This window comes from Leopardus geoffroyi, chromosome D4, assembly GCF_018350155.1.
Source record: "Leopardus geoffroyi isolate Oge1 chromosome D4, O.geoffroyi_Oge1_pat1.0, whole genome shotgun sequence".
NCBI classification, from domain to species: Eukaryota; Metazoa; Chordata; class Mammalia; order Carnivora; family Felidae; genus Leopardus; species Leopardus geoffroyi.
In genome coordinates this window covers 35,740,001-35,761,886 of record NC_059342.1, presented here as the reverse complement: position 1 = coordinate 35,761,886, position 21,886 = coordinate 35,740,001, and the positions used below count along the sequence as shown (strand labels likewise).

At 34.0% G+C, this 21,886-nt stretch overlaps 1 protein-coding gene across 45 annotated transcripts in view; it reads left to right on the top strand.

The window, feature by feature from the left end:
- The window catches only part of PTPRD (protein tyrosine phosphatase receptor type D), a 2,239,943-nt gene that overhangs the window by 431,447 nt on the left and 1,786,610 nt on the right, over nt 1-21,886 (top strand). The window contains exon 1 of one of the 45 annotated variants that reach the window (XM_045470158.1): nt 15,794-15,811. The exons of the other annotated variants lie outside the window; for them this stretch is intronic. The gene's annotated coding sequence lies outside the window, so the exon portion shown is untranslated. Of the gene's footprint in view, nt 1-15,793; nt 15,812-21,886 lie in introns of those variants that run through there. 45 annotated transcript variants of the gene reach the window in all.

The following is a 21,886-nucleotide window of genomic DNA, read 5'->3' as shown; positions in this document are numbered from 1 at the left end:
GAAAACTAATGAATGCCTTGGAAAGTAAAAAAAAAAAAAAGGTTAATATTTTAAGGATGCTCTAAGTTAGGTGTAGGCATGACAACTATAAAGGATTGGGAGAAGATCACCAAAAATTTGAAGGATTCTACATTCAGATTACATTACAAGTAATTTATCACTCCTCATTAAACTGGAACTCTTTGGGGCGCCTGGATGGCTCAGTCGTTTGGGCGTCTGACTTCAGCTCAGGTCATGATCTCACAGTTCGTGAGTTTGAGCCCCACATAGGGCTTTGTCTGACAGCTCAGAGCCTGGAGCCTGCTTCAGATTCTGTCTCCCTCTCTTCTCTGCTCCTCCTCTGCTTACACTCTGTCTCTCTCTTTCAAAAATAAATAAACATTTAAAAAACATTAAACTGGAACTCTTACAAAGATATATTATGGGTGGTGTTTATGCAGAGACAACTCAAAAACCTCATTCAAAAATAAGTTTTGGCTGTACATCAAAAGATTCTGAAGTGAATGTAGACATATAGACTCTGAAATTAAATGGAATGTTTAAGATGTGCTTGAATCATGATTTTATGAGTTTTATTTTAATAAACATTTCCAATTAACCACCTGAATACAATCTCAATCATGTCAGCTAAGATATTTGACTTAATACATATTCATAAAGTTAATGGATATAAGCAGAATCAAGAAAAGAAGGTTTAGTAGCTTTCCTGTTGGGACAAACTACATAAATGAATTTTAGTTGAAAGTTCCATAGGATTCCCAAATAATGGTAAATAATACTGGAAAACGTGGATATATGAGATGAGAAGAAACAGAGTAGTGAAGATATTTGGAGATATATTGGAGCTCTATTATAGAGATCTCTCAAAGTCAGACCAAGGAGTTTAATATTGATTCACTAAAAAAGAAAGCCTTTGCGTAAGATTTTTTTGTTTTTTGTTTTTTGTTTTTAAGACGAGAATTATGCAACCACATTTTAGGAAGATAATTTTTTGCCATATTGTAAATCATACATAGGAGAGCCAGGAAAGATCAGTTGGAAGACTTATGCCATAATACAAGTGAGAGATGAAATCCCAGGGTCACCTACAATACCAGTTCATGGAGATGCAGAAGAATGGTCCATGAAAATGGAGGAATATCTTTCTAAAGCAGAGGACTTCTTCTCTCCCTCGTCCTATCCCATTACACACAAAGCACAGGATGGAGAGGAGCTTCAGTATTGGAGGGAAGTGTAACAACTTCCTTTGCTGGGTCTTTTGGAAAAATAATTTTAGTGACTGTGAAGAATTTGGTGCTCACTACAGGTTAAAACTGGAGGGGATTTGAGGAATCAAGCCCTAGACCCTTAATTTACTTTTTGTGGGAAGTCTCTGTGCAAATATCTACTTTATGGTATATTAGAAGCTCCCGTTAGAATACAAAATCAAGATCCTGAAGATGTCTAAGCAGTGATTAGAGAATTAAGTAAGTAATATCGGTGAAATATAAACCCTTGATAAATGGCATAAAACCCAAAAGCTGTGTGATACTGTTGGATTGAAAGAACTGACTCATCCATTCAATAATGGAATGCATATATGTATTTCACCCAGGGTACTGTGCTGCATACTATGGGAGAGACCAAGATGTAGAAAAACACACCATTTTCTGCCATGAAAGAGAGATTTACAAATATGACAATCAAATTAAGAACAATTTTAAAATGAACATTTATGAATCACTAACCGGTAGAAAGTTATATAAATTGAATCAAACATATTAGTATGTTACTTGCATTGGTCACTAGAAAAACAGAATATGTTTTATTTTTTGTATGGGATGAGGGCTATCATTGCTGTTAGGAACATTAATAATGGAGATTCTTGAATACAGCAAGAAGTCAGTGGGGTTTTCTAATTATGGAGTTATTTAACATGGATGCCAGTAGCTGAGAATTTTCTTGAGTAATGGTCTTCCTTAGATATTAAAATAATCTGAAAAGTCAATTGTCTGTATCCTACCACAATAGGCTGGGTATTGTCATACACACAAATGATTTGCACACTTGAAGATACCATTTTGAGTAGTGTATTTAATGTTCCACACTTCAGTGATTCCCAATACTGCGTTTTTATAGCATTTAGTGATTTTATTTTTTCTACCAATGTTATTTATGAACCAAAAACCTATCTTGGCAAGGCTAGTCATTTTAGAAACCTCACTGGAAATGGCTCAGTGTAAATTTTGTTTAGGCGAGGATTTGTAAAAGATGATAAATGCAATGTAATATAATAACCTCATCCTTTCATCTATCATATTGTTAAATCAAATTGCAAGTGTTGCATTAATGTGATAAAATGCTTTCTGCTTACTTTTTCTTTTAGTCAGTTAAGAACTGAAATCCAATGAGAAAATTGGACCTGAGTAAACAAGATTGCAAAATGTTTAATCTATAGACCAATAAATTAAAAGCAAAAAGATTGATCATATATCTTTGAGGTCTCAAATTATGCAGAGAATCCTAAGGCTACCTTGCATGTAGGTCAATTGCAAAAAAATAATTGACTTTTGGGCTGAATTTAGTTATGCTTAACTTTTCTGATTATCTGGATTGTATTGAAAAGTTGGTTTAAGTTTGGATGCCTCACTCACATATCCCTGTCACTAACAAGGGCTATTCTTTACTTGAACATAACTGTCTCCTACCATTGTGCGTGTTCTCATATACAAATGAAATGGTTACCACTACCTTAAAATCCTGAGTCATTAGTTTGCAGACATAGTGTTCAAAAGTTGACAAATAAAAGGATCTGGTAGTAATTCCGATGGAAATTCTCACCCTTTTATACAGACACCATTTTAATAAACACTTGCCCCCCACGCACGCACACACAGTGAACAGACATAGCAGGATTTATTACCTACTCTTGCATCTATTCTGATAAAATGTCATGATGCTTCACAGGAAGTGAGTTAGGTCATAACCCACATATGTAGATTCCACGAGGAAAACAAGGAAAGGAAGTTCCCAGGTATACAGTGAATTCCTGTGAAAACGTTAATTAGAATCTGCAATGCAGATATGAAAAGATGACAACTGGCATTTTTAAAGCATGAGTTTTAGTCAAATTCGATTGTGTTCTAACTGTTGTCTTGAACATATTAGCTATCTAACCTTAGGCAGGTTATCAGATTGCCCTGAGGTGTTTGTAAAACTCAAATAGAACCATTCCATAAAGTTTCTATGAGAATTAACTGAGATAATTAATAAATATATATGAAATGCCTTGCATACGGCTTACCACAAAGGAGGGAATTTGTGAAATGCCATTTCTCTTTCTCTGTCTCTTTTCCTTCAGAAGTCACAAGACTCCTTAAAACATAAAGTAAATTTCCTATTGTAAGGGAAGATTATGCATTATTCCAAACTGGAAAATATCGTCAAAATTATTGCTTCACACATTCATTGGCTTTTCTTTTTAATTTTAGTCTGAATTATTTGCTGACAGTTGGAAAACCATTCTCTGTGTTCTTTTATTAAACACAGTAAATTGTAGTAAATCGGAGTTCAGAAACAAGTAGTAGGATCTCATATAGAAAACATTTTTATTTATTTATTTAAAAAAATTAATGTTTATTCATTTTTGAGAGACAGAGACAGAGTGCACGCAGGATGGGGGGGGGCAGAGAAAGGGGAGACACAGAATTCAAAGCAGGCTCCAGGTTCTGAGCTGTCAACACAGAACCCGACGCAGGACTCAAACCGACCAACCCCGAGATCATGACCCAAGCTGAAGTCGGGCACCCAACTGACTGAGCCACCCAGGCACCCCAGAAAACATTTTTTTAATTATGTAAAGATTAACAATAAAAACATCTTCAATGCTGTTCTGGTAATGGTGTTACAATAAAAGCTAGTAGAAATTTTTTTTTTAAATATATATGTTTTTACCACTTTCAATCTATTTCTAAAAATATGTCTCCTTATCTCAGGAAACATGCTCTCTGCTTTTATATACAATCTTTTAATTTTAATTTTGTTTTAATGTTTATTTTTGAGAGTGACAGAGCATGAGCAGGGGAGAGGAAGAAAGAGAAAGACACAAAATCTAAGCAGGCTGCAAGCTCGGAACTGTCAGCACAGAGCCAGATGCAGGGCTTGAACTCACGAGCCATGAGATCATGACCTGAGCCCAAGTCGGACACAACCAACTGAGCCACGCAGGCACCCCTTTAATACACTCTCTTGAATGAGCCCACCAATTTCACAATGGTGCTGTGGTTATAGATGTTTATTATATGCACTTTAAGTTTTCCTGCCTTTCAGGGTGATAAATAAAGAGGAATGAAAAGAGCTATATCAAATTGCAAAGCATCTGCTCTATGTCAGGTAGGATGCTACGAGTCTCCTGTGCATTCTTTTATGTGATCCTCAGAAAACCTCCCATTTATCACTTTGACTGACTGAAGAGAAATTCCTGGCCTTGCCCCTATACATTAGTCCTTTTAAAAGCCAGGGTAAGGAAAGTGAACACAGCAAGGAGAATGGGAAAGAAACTGGGGGAAAGGATGGGCATAATTCTACCATATAACCCAGTGCTTTTTATTTGCATACAGAGTTACTATCAATGTTTAGCGAACATTTCCCAAAACGTACACTGTGCTCCATGAGCTGATGAGGGGCTAGGAATTCACACTAGATGCATCCTAATTCTCATCTTGAAATTCTAGTGTCTAGGTGAGTGCATTCTAAGGTTTCTTTTTCATTGAAACCAGCAAATCCTCTCCTTATTAAAAGGTTTTGGAATCATTCTTATCCTACCTTATGAGTCATTCCTTAAATAGTAGAATAATATCTTTAGTTCTAAGGGAGATTCCAAAGTAACGTACACATGAACGTCACACATTAAAGTGTGAATGAAAAATATTTGAAGATACTCAGAGTTATTTCATGTGAGTGAAAAATAATTATATTTCTTTATGAAACCCTCAGTGGGAGCACAATTATAATAGTTATCTCCCCTTTGCTGTTTACAATTTATCAATCTGTTAATATGATCATGCATTTCATTGTTGGCTTACTAGTTTATTTATAGTAAAATGAGACCTTAATTTTTTTTCTCTGACAATTTTTTCCCTAAAAAAAAAATAAATAACCTCACAAAGGTTTTGTGTGTCCTCTCTTTGTCTGCTTACTCTTTCAGTTTTCATCTCCCCCTTTTTCCTTTTGTCTTTTCATACTGGCCCTAGATACGGCTGACTCTGAGTCCTTGAGGAAAGGCATAGAAACAAATGAATAAACTAAAAAGCTGCAACAGCACTTTTTTTTGGCCCATATTAGCTCTCTCTTTCAAATGATTCCTAATTCAGGTTTAGTAATTTTATCATAAACACTTCATAGAAGGATATATTTTTAAAACATTAAGAGTTTCCTCAGTCACTCACCAGTTTGAACCTTCAGAGGTATGCAATTCTCTTTTCCTTTTTATTTTTCACTCAAATACTTCAGGTGCACAAAAGATCATAAATATGATTTGATCATAGTCCCAGTTCATGAACTGTTATCATCATTCTGCCCATGGAAGATAATTCTTGTTATTCTTGTGGTTTGTTTTTCACCCCCTTTCCTCATTCCCTTATTCTTCCCTTATCCTCAACCCCAATCCTTATAGGTACTCATGCTAATGTATAAAGTGATGGTCACAAACTGAGAATTTACTGTGTGCTAGGATCTGACCTGAGAAGTTGTCATACTTAAAACCTATAACAATCCCAACAGTCAATTATTATTATTATTATTATTATTATTATTATTATTATCATCACCATTATTATTTCCGTTTTCCATTTAGAATGGACACAAAGAGATTAAGACACCAATATATTAAGAAGCTTGCCCAACCTCAAAAGCCAATCTATGAAAAATATAGTATATGAATGCAAGGAGTTTGGTTGAGAACCTGTGTTTTTAACCAATTATATTGTATTATCTAGCTGCTGTGTTCATACTTCACAGTATAATAGGCCTGGGAATGGACTTTCCTGAAGTATTGCCAAATTGTTTCTAGGATGGCTGTACCAATTTACAGTCCTGTTTGCACTGCATGAGTCCCCACAACATCTATACCATACCCAGAATTTAATATTTTTCTACTTTGCATTTTTAGCCAGGTTTATGTGTATAAAGTAGAAACTGGTAGTTTAAATTTGCATTTGTCTACTTTCTGGTGTGTTTGAATATCTCTTCAAAATATATATTTGTCGCTTTGTTTTCCCCTTCTGTGAATTTTCCATTAATATTATTAAGTATATAAATAGATACAAAACACTTAGAGGCATTGCTGATAAATAGTGAGGTCTTGGCATCTGTTGTTGTATTGTCATTGCTAATTAACTTAGCTTCTATTTCATTTCCTAGATTTTCCAGAGGATTTGAAAGAGTCACCAATCCACTTAAATTGTAGACATTCCAGATATATTCTCCCATATCTTTAATTTATCCATTTATATTTTTCTTTTATTATAAGTTTTTTTTATTTTTTAAATTGTTTTATGTATTACTTTCAGAGAGAGAGAGAGGAAGAGAGAGAGGGAGAGAGAGAGAAAGAGAGAGAGAGAACACAAGTGGGGTGGGGGGCAGAGAGAGAGGGAGAGAAAGAGAATCTCAAGCAGGCTCTATGCTATTAGTGCAGGGCCTGATATGGGGCTTGAACTCGCTGAAATCAAGAGTTGGATGCTTAACTGGCTGATCCACCCAAGCGCCTCTTCTTTTAAAATTTTCTAGGATACTTTTGATTAAGAAATCTATAATTTTGACTCAGTAAATACATTTTTTCTTTTGTAGTATTTAAGAAAGTTTTCCTACCTCAGGGTTTCAATAATATTGTCTTATTTTCTGTTATCATTGTAAGTTTCCCTTTCACATTTTGATATTTTATCCTTTCGAAGTTAAATTAGAATATAGCCTGAATTTTTTTTTTACTATGTAATGGAACTATTTATTAAACAGCTCATCTTTTGCATATATACATTGTATGTTTATAGGGCATCAATTATGGTATTCTATTTGACAGTAACTACAAGAGTATAATTCTATATTAATTACTATGGCTTAAATATGCTTTAGTATCTGGAAAGATTAGTTTTCCCTGCTTATGCTTTTTATTTCATAACTTTTATACAGGATCTTCTTTTAATTTTAATTGAATAATGTTTATGAATCTTCCTAAAGTTTTAGATTAGAGTGTATTAAATTTATAAATAGATTTAAGGAGAACTGAGGTCTTTACAATGTTAAATCTTTTCATATATGAATATACAATTTCTCTATATTTAGTAAGTTATTTTTATGTTATTTAATGGAGTTTTAAACTTCCATGTATGCAGTTCTTATTCTCTATTAGGTTAATTCCCTAAAAAAGATTTCCCATTGTTTCACTTGATATTATAAATGGTGCTTTGTATTTTCTGGTTGTTAATTGCTCATGTATAGAATGATAGTACATTAAACAACCTTCTTTAGTCGGATGTCCTTCTATAATACCTCCTATAACAATAAGGTGGACATCTTGAATTGCCTATATAAATAATCATATAAGTTAATAAATGTTACCATTTTGTCTCTTAGTTCCCAAATTATTTGATATTTTTCCCCCTTGACTTACACTGCATTATCTAGGACCTTGAATTCTGTGCTAAACAAAAGTGATGATAGAGGACAATCCTTTGGTTGTTATTGATCTTAGAAAGACTATTTCTAAAACGTATTCATTGAATATGGTATCTACTTAGCTTTTTAGCAATAATCTTTATCAAGTTAAAGAAGTTTAATGCTGACCTAGATTTTTAATTTTCTTTTTAATCCTGAATATACTTCAATTTAACAGAATCCTTTCTTTTCTGCACAAATGAAATGATGGTGTAATTTGTATCCTTTGACTCAGGAATGCAAATATTTACATTTATAGGTAACCTAAGTTTGGGTTATGCTTGCATTTCTGGGATAAAACAGACATCACTATAATATAATTCTTAAAATACATTGTACTCAAGTGAGTCATTCTTTCATTTAGATTTTAAATATCTCAGTTCATAAATAAATGGTTGATGATTTATTTCTGTCTTTTTTCTAATTTTGGTGTCAATTTTATAATACCATCATTTAAAGAATAAGTGCTTTTTTTTTCTCTCTTCTAAACTTCTGGAACAGTTTAAAGTATTACTTTAAAGAGTTTGTTCATCTTTGCCGGTAAAAGCACCCAGCCGGAAATGTATCCATTTTACCTAGAAATTCATATTTATTTGAGCTAGTGTGGCTCAAGCAGACTGGCTAAGGGGAAAGAGTGGTAAGAAAAGAAGTCAGAGAGGAAAGAGAGATAATATTGCAGATAATGTTGACTTTTTAAAAATGATAATTACTTTTTAGCTTAAAGTATATACTTTTTTCTTCCTGACTTATTGTTTCTTTTACCAGTATGTACATCCATCCTTGTGTCTTAAGTCTGCCTTTTGCCTTAATTTTCTGTTTACCTGAAATAAAATGTAATTTTCTGTTTACCTGAAATAAAATAGATTCCATTTGGTGTGTATATATATAATATATAAATATATAAAATAAATTTATATATAAATTATAAATTATACATATAATTTATTATATGTGTTATATATATATATATTATTATTATTTTCAAATATTCCATAGCCTTTATTAACCTAAATGCATATGGTATAAACAATGTATTGGTAAATCAAGATTTGGTTTTTAAAGCTAATTGTAAAGTCTTTATCTTCTAATTAGTTAATTTAGTCTATTAATATTTATTTGAAATACTATCATATGTTATTTTTTGATACTCCTTATTTTCTATATTTACCATGCTTTTTCTTTTCTTTTTACCACTCTTATTTTTAAAATTTGATTTTGCCAGCTTGAGCTAAAATGCGTGCTTATTTTTCCAATCACTGTCTCAATCTGATTAGCAGTAATATCTTCTAGTTGTCTCTCTGTTCACTGCAGAGGAATGTAGGCTCCTCAGACTGCCTGTGTTGAACCCTAACCTTGTGACTCTGGCCATGTTAATCAACCTCTCTTGGCGTCTTCAGGATTCTCATTTTTACATGTACAATAATAAGAGAAACTATTTTATTGTAATTTAGTGAGGATTAAATAAATACATGTAAAGCATTTTGAAAAGTGTCTCGCATGCAGTAAACCCACAATAAATATGTTATTATTATATCCCAGACAAAAAATCTTCATATGCTCTTACCTCTCTGTTCAAACCCTTTTCCTCAAAATTCTCCTTTTCCTATGCCATATACATGCACCATGTTGGTATAATTTGAGATCTTCATTCTGTATTTTAGGGATATACTTTATTGTTAGTCTTGCTCATTTAGACAAGAGCAAACTTAATAACACTTTTACTCCCCTGTTTCCCATATCTCATTGCTATGTCTTGGATTTATTGCTCTTGATACTGGTAATATCCTGTAAGGTAAGAGTTATGTCAAAAGATCTCTTTTGTGTACTTCTTGTAAGAATTTTATAACATAGCACATCTATGTTTTGGCCTCAAATTTAATTTTTTTTTTTTGGCTAAAAATAACATTTCTAACTCGAAGGTCTTTTCCATCAATGCTGAAAATACTTTACTGTCTTCTTGCATCCATTGCTGTTGTTGATATAGATGATGCCTAATTGTTGCCATTTTTAAAAATGATCTTTTACTTGTTGATAGCATTTATAATTTAAAATTTGGTTAGATATTTCAAAATTTAACCACAATTGACCAAGTATGGATTTTTTTAAAAATCTCTTTTATTATTTGATAGTCCATGAATGGTTTCCATCATGTCTATACATTTTTTTTTTAAATTTTTTTTTTCAACGTTTATTTATTTTTGGGACAGAGTGAGACAGAGCATGAACGGGGGAGGGGCAGAGAGAGAGGGAGACACAGAATCGGAAACAGGCTCCAGGCTCTGAGCCATCAGCCCAGAGCCTGACGCGGGGCTCGAACTCACGGACCGCGAGATCGTGACCTGGCTGAAGTCGGACGCTTAACCGACTGCGCCACCCAGGCGCCCCTGTCTATACATTTTTTTAATTCTAGAAAATTCTTATTCCTTAATTCTGTATTTTCTCATTTTTATTTCTTTCTCTTTTTGGTACTCATAAGATACAGTTATTTACATCTGTACTTCTCTTATCCATATATCTTAGTGGTACTGTACTGGGCCATTTTGCCCTCCAGCAGATATTTGGAAACATCTGAAGATTTTTGGTTGTTGCAAATTGAGTACAGCTGATGTCTTAGTGGGTAGATATCAGAGATGTTGCTAAGTGTCCTGTAATGCAAAAGAAACCCCCTCACCACCACAACAGTTATCCATTCCATGTGTAGCATTGACATTGAGAAATCCTAGTATATCTTACCTCTTCATTTAATATTCCTATCTTTTGATCTCACTCTGAGGTCCACAATTTCATCTTCCAATGTAATAGTTTCTTTTTATATTAAATACATTCTACTATCCTGCCCATCTATGAAATCTGTATTTTATCACTAGCATTTTTCATACCTAGTTTTCTCTTTTATCTCCCTGAAGGCATTCAGTGTGCCTTTAATATTTTTTTCATTTTGTCTTACTAATTTAGGCTCTTCTAGTGTCTATTTTTTCTGTCTTCTTATTTTTTTTATTTGACCAAAGTGCTCATACCCCTCAGATACTTCATATTTCTTTCTTGTGTTTCTGTCCTTTATTCCCTGAAGATGATAAGAATCCTGGACCACTTGATTATGGGTGGGGAAGGGTGGAGAGGGACAAAATTCTAGACCCCTAGTTTTCATTCTTCCAAGTGAGTGTAGGGACTTGGGGTTACTCTAGTCTTCCTTTGTGCATATAATCCTGCCTCATGACCCACACCTACTCCAAGATAAGTGTTTTGTATTCTTTAGACACATAATCTCTCCATCTAGAAATTCATCTGGTATCCAGACAGTCTTTGCTATAACTTCTCACTAATAGAGTCAAGGGGAAGAAATGGGGAAAATACAAGGAGGGGACATTAGGGACTGGATAGCCCCATCATGGCCACAGGATGAGAAATGATCCATTAGGAGAGGGAAGAAAAATGTCACTAGAAACCAGAAATGAGAAGTCTCTCCTCCAGTTCAGGTCACAGTCTCCACCTGGCACTAGCCGTTTCCCATTTTGATTTGTACTTTGCCATATCTGGTACCTTAGATATAAGAGAGAGAAGAATATTCTTAAGCATGAAAGGAACCGGATAGTAGATGACAACTCCTTTCAAAATGTTCAACAAAGGGATCTCCTGGCTTGAAATTTATAATTGAGACAGCATTCAAACTTAACCCTCAGTATAATAGGCAGAGCTCATGGAAGGGGAAAAACAAAACAAAACGAAACGAAATAGAACAAAACAAAACATGCTCAGCAAGCTCACGCCATAATTTTTAAAAAGTTAGTGGTTAAGCCCTGTTAAATCACCTTTAAAGTATATTTCCAGTCACTTATACATTTCCATTCCCATTGACATTAGCCTAATTTAGGCCACTGTCATTTTTTACATGAAATGTGGGATAGCCTCTTAACTCATTTTTTTCCCTTTGATCTTGCTATCCTGTCCACTTTTCCATTTGTTTCCACACAGCCACCAGTGAGAGTTTTCTAATTTGCAAGTTTCATCATAACGCTTTCATTTGTAAAACCATTTAACAGCCTTTCTTTGTACTGAAACACAAAGCTTATTATCCCAGCATACAATGTCACTTATTATATAGCCCCTTGGTTTTCTGCCTTTCCTTCCTCTCTTTGCCTTCTTCACCTTTGCCAGTCCAGATTTACTAGGCTTCCTTAATTTGTCATTCTCTCTCTTTCTTCCCTAGACTTTCATATTTATATCCTCTTCCTTGAATACTTCACTCCTCACTTACCTCCCCTAGTGATTTCTTGCTCATCCTTCAAATCCTAGTTTGAATGCAAAAAGCACTCCATGATGAGACCAAGTATGTTGCTCCCTTTATATTATCCATCACAGTGTGAAACAGCTTTCTATTTCCATTGATTTTTCTCTGTCCCTTTTTAGAGTATAAGATTTGTGAAGGTAAGGACTCAATCTTATTATATTCTAAACACCTAGCACAGTAGCCACAATGTGGGTAAGTTATATGAATGAGCAGAAAAAAGAAGCAGACAGGCAAACTGTGTAAAAAAGCTTCCACCCAATAAACATGCTGGGCTTGCCTATTTGTCTTTATAAGAATGTGCTTCAGTGAATAAATAAGAAATCCCAAGCAATTTTTGGTAACAACTAGACATTAAATATTTATTTCATATCAAGGGCGTATTATATTAACTTTTCTATTCACAGCTTATTTCTTTTTTTGAATACAGCACTTATATGGTTTTCTCAACTAGAGTTTGTCTTTTGTAGAGATGATGGTGTGGCTCATAAATGGTTGAGGATCTCTGGAGGCTACTCCTAAAGTAGCTGGCTTCCTAAGCCCCTGTCACCACACAGAGATAATTATTTGTATGATTTATGTGCCTGCAAAGAACCTTTGCTCAAGATAACCTTTTCCAATTACTTTTATTATGTGACTGCCACAATATCTTGAGATTTGGGATCTTTCTCTGCCTTCATGGATCCTTCTTTCATTTATTTACAGGTCTGAAAATTGATTTTATTTTTCATATATAGGTCAAAGTGCTGCCTTTTTTCTTCACTTGGTTCTGAACAATTTTATGGACAATCTGAGTGATTTGGGTTTTTAAGGTTTAACTGCCTAGGCTTTTCAGTGTTTTAAATACCTAGGCTGTTACTTTCTTAAACTATGGTTTAGACTTACACCAAATTATCAATAGGAAAATAAAAACTCATTGACGTCTCTTAACCTTCTACTGAGAGAAACTTATATAAAAATAACTACATAAATAAGTGGTGTTTAAATAAAACATTGTATTTACATTGTAATATTTAAAGATTAATACAGGGGCACCTCGGTGGCGCAGTCGGTTAAGCGTCTGACTTCAGCCAGGTCACGATCTCGCGGTCCGTGAGTTCGAGCCCCGCGTCAGGCTCTGGGCTGATGGCTCAGAGCCTGGAGCCTGTTTCCGATTCTGTGTCTCCCTCTCTCTCTGCCCCTCCCCCGTTCATGCTCTGTCTCTCTCTGTCCCAAAAATCAATAAACATTGAAAAAAAAATTAAAAAAAATAAATAAAATAAAAAAATAAAGATTAATACAAAGTATTTTGCTATCTTGAGTAAGAAGTATTTCGAGTAATACAACCATTCATGCTCCTCAGAGGAACAAAGAAAAGAAAATGTCCTTTAGCAAATATTGTTTGCAGCACTGCATTTGAAGGGATACTTGGAACAGTAACAAGCCGTTTGTAGGTTTAACAGATACTGTAACTCCTTTTGCAGCCAAAAGAATAAAAAAGATATTGAAACTTGCTATTAAAAATAACATCTCTGGGGGGCCTGGTTCAGTCGGTTGAGTGTCTGACTTTGGCTTCGGTCAGGATCTCATGGCGTGGGTTCGAGCCCTGCATTGGGCTCTGTGCTGACAGCTGAGAGCCTGGAGTCTGCTTCAGTCTGTGTCTCCCTGTCTCGCTACCCCTCTCCCACTCATGCTCTGTCTCTCTCTCTCTGAAAAATAAATAAACACTAAAAAAAATTAAAATAACTTCTTTTTATGTTTAAGGAGGTTCACTACTGTCATAATGAACCTATGCCCTGGATGTAAGGGACCACAAGGTGTTTCACTACACTCAAAGATAAGAAAGCAATGTTACAAAAGCCTACTGTACAACATACTGCCTATCATTAGTAATACTGTTTCATCTACTTAAAAATTTCCTGACATGGTAGATCTTATGTTGTGTTCTTATCACAAATTATCATTATAATCATCACAAAGAAAAAGGGTGGAGAGAAACTTTGGGAGGTGATGGATATGTTTATGGCATACATTGTGGTATTTGTTTCATGAAAGCATATTTATCTCCAAACTCATCAAATTGTATGCATTAAATATGCACACCTTTTTGTATATAAGTCAATCTTGATAAATTGTTTAAAAAATTATAGGTCATCACTATCTACAATTGGATACCTATTATAGAAAATGATTTGGTATTCTAAATTGTGTTATTTAAGGTAACTGTATTTGACAATAGGTTATACAATGTCATTTTTCCTTAGGTTTTTAAATTTAGATAAGTTGTTGCTTTCTTTTCTGATTTGATATGGACTATATAATAAAAGCTGCCATTCATTGAGAGCGATGGGTAGGCCAGGTGCTTTTTTCAACGTGATTTGTAAATCTTACATTTTCCTTCTGATAATAGTTGCACACAGTTCTACAGAGAAAGGGACTGAAGTTTTGGTAAGGTTAGGTGATCATGTCAGTAGTGGTGAGGCATGGACACTTTGATAATTGTTGTAATGATCCAACTCCTTCCATCAAGTGGTCATTAACTCTCCTAAACTGAGACAGAAATCAAGTATTTATTGTCAAAAAGAAGTTATATAACCCTTTCACTAACTTAAAGAGCTCTAATCCTCACTACTGTCTGTTATTTTCAAAAACATATTTAATAATATTAAAGATAAGTAATCCCAAGGTAGATATTCTCCCAAGTAATTGGTTACAAACATTCATTTTTGCTGATCTAAAGAATTACAAACATTCATTTTTGCTGACGTAAATGATTTTACTGGTGATCACCAAGCATGCCTGTATTTAAGAAAAGTTATTACACTGTTTAATTTCTGAATCAAAAGAAAGAGTAAAATAAGTTTAATATAAAAGTTTAGAAGGTAAATCTAGTATTGCATTACTTTTTTATTGCTGTCTTTTGATAATTTATGTGTCATTTGTGATCTTCCTGTCAATGTTATTTAAAATTATCATGGGTGTGGTGCCTGGGTGGCTCAGCAGGTTGAGAGGTCTGCTCTTGATTTCAGCTCAGGTCATGGTCTCACCGTTCCTGAGTCCAAGCCTACCCACCCCCCAACCCCCATATCAGCGCTCTCAGTGGAGAACCTGCTTGGGATTTCCTCTCTTCCCTCCCCAGCTCATGTGTGTTCTGTCTTTCTCCCCCTCTCAAAACACATTTACAACATAAAAATAATATAAAATAAAATAATCATGAATGTTATCTGTGTATATGTGCACTTATGATTAGTTGCTTGCACTTCTATTTTTGGACATAAGTAGAATTAAAAACTGTCAGAGAATTCACCTAATTCTTTAAATTCCAAGTCTTTTGTTTGAAAAGAAAGCTAAAAGGAAAAAATACATATACATATATATATATATATATATATATATATATATATATATATATATCCTTTGTTGATGTATTTATTATAACCAAAAGTTCAAATCTTTTTCTGAGTGAAAATTTTTACCTCACCTCTGACACATTAGGAAAATTTCCTTTATTTTGTAAATAATGCCAAACAAAAGCAAATTACTGCTAAGGCATATAGTTCTAAATAGAGGACTTCATTTTCTATGCATACACATATGGCTGGCAGTTATTTTTGTTACTGTTTGGAAAGAATTTTCCCCCAAATTGAGTATGGTAAGTGCTATCAACACTATTATAAGTACTGAGTTGAATACTGACAATCTTAAATTTAACAGTCACAGTTTAACTGCTCATGTGAGACCGCAAGGCTCAGTACATGTTATTATGTGTAATTATCCTGACTCACCTTTCAGTCTAGCGATCTGTGAGAGGCATTTACCTAAAGGATGAGGAGAGAAGGCTACGTGACACAAGTGCAGGTATCTCTGTGAGTCTTTTTTGTTTTCTGTGTATCCTTACGTGTCAGATATCCTCCTCTGAAATACGAAAATGTTTTCTATGGTGAAAAAAATACCATTGGGGAAAAAAAACTTAAGGCCAGTTTTTATTTGGGAATGTTAAGATAAAGGAAAACATTCCTACATGAATGACAATGTTTGTAAACGTAAGAATGTGCAAAGTTGGAGGCATTATTCTTTAGGAATAGGAATGACTGGTTTTGATATGATCATAAAAGTATATGATAACCTGTGTGGGGTGTCTGACCCTACATCTTACTACCTATGGGCTAGACTAAGCAAGTCATTTACACTTTCCTTAATGCAGTTACTTGCTCTTTAGTTAAAAAAAAATGTCTGTTTTAATAGTGTTTTATAACTTTAATTTTTATAATATTTTTTTTCTAATTTCTTTTCTAAGAATCTCAAAAGTGCTATTCCTAACAAGATAAAAAAAATACCAGAATATACTAAAGAGTAAGATCCCTCACTTCACATTAAATTCCCCCAACACAAATAGATCTAATTATAATAAAATGTTAATATAAAACTGCCATCTGGAATCATATTCTGACGTTATATTCCAAATATAGATGGAAAAATGGCCACACTACATTCTGTAATGTGAATTATTTGTCAGAAAATTATTTTTCAACGAATGGCTTTATATTTACAAGGGAAAAGGGGGACTCTAATGATATTTATGTGACAGTGGTAATTTGACCGTGCTCTCATTTGTCTCATTTAAATTAACAATTTTGTTTATAAGTATGCACCAGTATCTTCTTGGTAAGATACAGAAAGTCCTTGCCAGCTGATAAGGTTTGTCATTGATGCTGTATAAATCTCAGTTTACCTCTTTTCACATACTCACTAGTACTCAACTTTAGATGTTGATTGGCCCAGATTTCCCCAGCAGGCCTGTCATTGAAATTAATCATGAGGAAGTAGAATGCTGTTGCATCTCTAGAATACATGCTCTTAGAAAAGGCCCCAACATCTACCATATCCATTTTTTCTTCCTGTCTCCCAGCTCAGTTCAGCATTAAATGAGGCTGAAAGAGAGAGTCAGCCATGAATAGGCTAACCAGCCCCATCAAAGGTAAACAGAACTAGAAAGGCAAATCCCTCAAAGGCATGATTTGTTGACTCAGAATTATGGATGATGTAACAAATCATTCAGATAACAAGGTTGCTTTCAAATAACCCAATAGGTAAGATTTCAACTGCTTATTTGTATACTTGTATATTTATATTATTAATAACAGTGGTGTGTTAATTTTAATACTCTTTACAAAGATTGAAACACCATCTTATTCTTAAAGTATCTCTGTGAACTACATGGTAATATAAGGCTAGAGTATTTGTCACTTGATGTATTGCCCAAGAAAAATAATAACATCGTGTCTTGTCACACCTAAGTAAAAGACTCTTCCTGCCCTTTCTACTGTCTGGTGTTCCTGGGTTAGAAAAATATATTGATGGTTAAAGTGCATGTTTAAGAAGCAGGGAAGTACATTATACTTAGGGAGTATAGTTAAAACTCCCTAAGGAGTTATTCACTTCTGGAGTGAAAGACTTTACATGTTGCTGCTCTTTGTGGCATCTGACCCTGTATTTATTCAACAAATATTTGTGAAGTGCCTACTATGTAGTAGGCACTGAGATATAATGGTACTAGAATGAAATCTAGGAAGTGAACTTGAGGGTACCTGTACTGTATCTGTGGAGATGTTCCTAAATTAGTGTCCAGTCTTGGTTTCCTGTTTTTTTTTTGTTTGTTTGTTTGTTTTTTTTTTGTTTTTGGACTCCCGACCCTGAGATCAAACGTGAGCTCAAGAGTCGGATGCTCCACAAACTGAACCACCCAGGCACCCTCAAACTTAGTATTTTTAAGTTATTCTTATGAATATTTTCACATCCACAGTTTCTATTAGTGTGATAATATACTATTGATAAAGGAAACTTAAAAAGGAGGGGGTGCTTAAAGTAGTATTTGTATTTGGAATAATAAATGTGTGACTCTAGCTATGTTATTGAAAAAAACATGATTTCCATGATTTCCAAAACCTGATTTTAACTTTTAAAAATAATTTAGTTGTAGGTGAAAATCTTCCAGAGTATCTAAATAGTTTCACAATAAAATATGCCTACTTAAAGGCATCTCACACTTGCTTTCGGTGACCATTTTGACAAAAGAAGTGGGTGCGAAAAGACCTAATTATACATCTCCCCATGATCCTTGCAGTAGCAGCTAGGGATCGGATTCTGGGATCCATCACTGTCACTGTGGAGAGGAATTGTGACCCCTTCTGCCTGCTTATTCTGCCTGCTTATGATAAATGCACTAGCACATGTGATGCTCCAAGGATTCTCTAGCATTCTTTGGAATTCTCAATACACCAAAGTTTCCTCTAAGTTCTATGTCACATTCGAATGCCAGGTTTGAAAAAGATCTTCCTTGAATTTTGTGATACAAAAGTATATTGATAACATTTTCTCTAACCTTTGGACATATTTTTCTATATTTATTTGAATACGTTTATTACAGCTGCTCTGAATTCTTTGTCAGCTAAATTCACTCTCTGGATCTACTTGGAACCACTTTCTATTGTGTATCTTCAGTATGGGTCATACCTTCCTATTTTGTAACAGGTCTCCTAATTTTGGACTGAAAGCTGGGCATTACAAATAATACATTTTGGAGATTTCTAGCCTGAAAAATTCTCTGTGGCACCTTTTCCTGGCAAGGCCATGGAGTTTTCTTCTGATATTTCCTGCAGCTATAGCCATGGAGGTTGGACAGTGCCCCAGGTCAGAGAACCACACTATAGATCAGAATTTCCTCTGGATTGTCTCTGCCTAGGACATTGTAACGTAGATTTAAATAGTTGAGCTGATTTAAAATTTGTTATCCGGTTCATTATTGTAGTGTGTGGAAGGCACAACCATCTCACTCATCTGCCATTATGATAAATGTTCCTCTTCTTTTATTTGTATTCATAGGTTTTTCTCTATTAGGACTCAGACATGAATGCATTGATGGCAGTAGGAATATAGGGGTCAACTGGTAGCAACTGGTATTTGCAGAATCTCCCCTCCATTTGGGAAGCTATCTGTATATTTGAACCAGTCCCCTTCCCCACATGTTTTTTTTGTTTGTTTGTTTGTTTTTGATAAATCAGTTCCCAGAAGTCACCATTGTTCTTTGTAATAAACTTCTGACAAGTTGACTTCTTCTGGTCAAAATTTAGAGGGAAATAAGCTAAGAATTAAACTGTAGTTACTCACCTCTACTTTCATATCTACTTTCCCTTCAGTCTAGATAAGCTTTTTTAGATTTAATTGCTAGGCTCATAGGATATATATATTTTTTCTTTTTTTCTGAAAGAGGACTGAAAATTCCAGTTTGTTTCACTTTTGTCTGATACTCATAGAAAGGTAAGTTTTAAGCTTATGTAGTTAGTCATTGAATTAGTGAGTGACAGATCTATTTTCTTTTAATAAATACCCTTTTGGCTAAAAACTTTATATTGGAAAATGAAAGATTAAAACATTTTTCTTTCTTTCTTTTTTAAATATGGGAAGATACACTGCTGCTTTGGTATTCCAGAGAAAGAGAAACACAAAAGATGCTGTTCTTGTGATTTTTCTGTTAGATCTCTATAGAGATTTTAAAAGGCAAATGTTAGGGATAAGAGCCCATGCAGAGGCAAGGTATCATAAAGGACATGACTGACTCCAGGCATAGAGCAGCTGTGAAAACATCATTTTTGCTGCAGACCATAGTGTAGCTCATTACACCGACCTTTTAAACAGTACTACCTATTAGAGTGAATATTGGATTTTCAAAAACAACAAGTCAGTAATAAAAGCTCTTTTAATTTTCATGATCCAGTAAGTCGACTTCATGATTCAGTAAATGCTTCAATGTTAATAGAATGATTGAATAAAAATATAACTGCAAAATACAATTTTATTACATCATTATGTACCACTTTAAATTTATTTTAACAAACACAATGCTTATTTTCATATATTTTGCAAAAATATTTTATAATAGAACCATCTCCTATTAACATAAATATTTCTTAAACTTCAAGGCATTCTACAAGTTTTTTAAAACACAGTTTCAATGAAAAAATTAAATTTTCTCCATTAGCTACCCACCATCACTTCTAGGGATAATGGTCAGTGAGGCACCATGAAGTATCTGCTCATCAAGTTCACACTGATGCTTGAGTTACAGTGCAGCTTCTGCAGACTCCCTGCAAGCTTGTGTCTCCAGCACATTTTCGTCTCCCCATCGCTGACACAGCGGCAACTCTTAAAGCTACATTGGGAGAAAGTGAATTTGGACTTCATCTGTCTCTCCCTGAAATAAAAATACTAGCCTCAGAGTTTCTGGAGATAAGCTGAGGAATAAGACTAAACAGAACATTAATGAATCAATCTTTTAAAAACTCAGTACATCAACTTTTAACTATAGGATATCCCAAACTGTATGCATAGTACTTTTCTAAAAATTCAATTCACAAAGGAGATTCCATTTCCTAATAGCTAAACAGATAACAAAAAATCTTTAGTATATCCCACCTTGTAGACAAAATCTCCAGTAATATGTTTGTATCATTAGTATATATCCTTGAATATGTTTTTATATATCCTTGAATATTCCTTTCCTTCATAAATGAACAGTCAACCTGTGTGTCCACTGGGGTAAAATATTTGCTGCTTTCAGCATGTCAGAAGATTTTATTCTTACTTCAGGTCTTTTATTTTTATGGTTCCTTTTCTTTTGATAACTAGTAACAATAATTTTGAATTAATATTTTGACATACTATGTGAAGAAATAAAAGGTACCTGCCATAAAATATTCCAGATTTTTGGATTCTACCTTTTAAACAGACATGATAAATATGCCAAAACTTTACTGTTGTCTATGGGCAGCCCTGTAATGCAATAGCTCAGGTATCCATAGGTTACTTCCTCTGTAAAGGAAATATATGTAGATTCAGTTTAACAATTAAGGATTATCTGTGATAAGTGATAGATATATGGATTTTTTGGCTAAATCAAAATATTGTTGAGTCCTCATGAAGAATCAATGAATGAGGATGTGCACTTTTCCATTGCAATGTTTCTTGGTTTTTTAACCAACTAATAACTTATTTACACAAGTATGCAGGGATCAAAAATCTTCAGTTCCAAATGTAACTTTATATTGCCTTGAAACTCAAAAATAGGTGAAGTTTATTTCCAATATTATTGGGAGTGATCTCTAAAGGACTGTCTTTAAGAGCCTCCTTCAATTTCACATCAGCCTTCCTCCTACTCCATTGTTAGATATATGTTTAATATGAAAGGTTTTAGGAGACTAAGTACCTGCAAAATCCAAGCAGGTAAATACTGTACTTCAGATTTATATGGACTTTAATGCTTAATACAATTCTAAGAATGAGTAATTTGTTTTGACCACTAATTCAATTTATATATCAAATATTTTCACACAAAAGGGATGCAATAATCTTGTAAATTTTATGCATATTTGGAGGATAGTATGCATAACTGATTGTTTTATACCTGTAAGGTGTAAAAGAAATCAGCATTATATGATGAAAAGAAAACTACAGAAAAAAAAAAATATTTTGGAAACAGGTAGTGCACGGACAAAGCATCTGATAGAGTGGAAATGTCTGATGTCTTACAGTCTCTCATTTTATTTCCGTGAAACATATTAGTATCTTGACTTCCTTGAAAATGTGTTATTTTTATCTTTTTCCAAGTGCTAGAGAAGAAGAGCAATTTTGTTTACTCCCAGGTGGCTTAAATTTGATTTGAACTCACAGCAGAGTTTACGCTGATGAATAGCTTTCCATTGAACATGAATAAATTGAGAAATACAGATTAGTCAGCCACTTTTTCTTCATAATTTAAATTCCAGAGAAGAAGCATTTAGCAAAAATAGAACACAAAGGGTTGTGCAGTTGATGAATTGCACCTGATGACTAGCTGAATTAATAAAACTATTAATGAACTAGACACCAAAGCTCCTT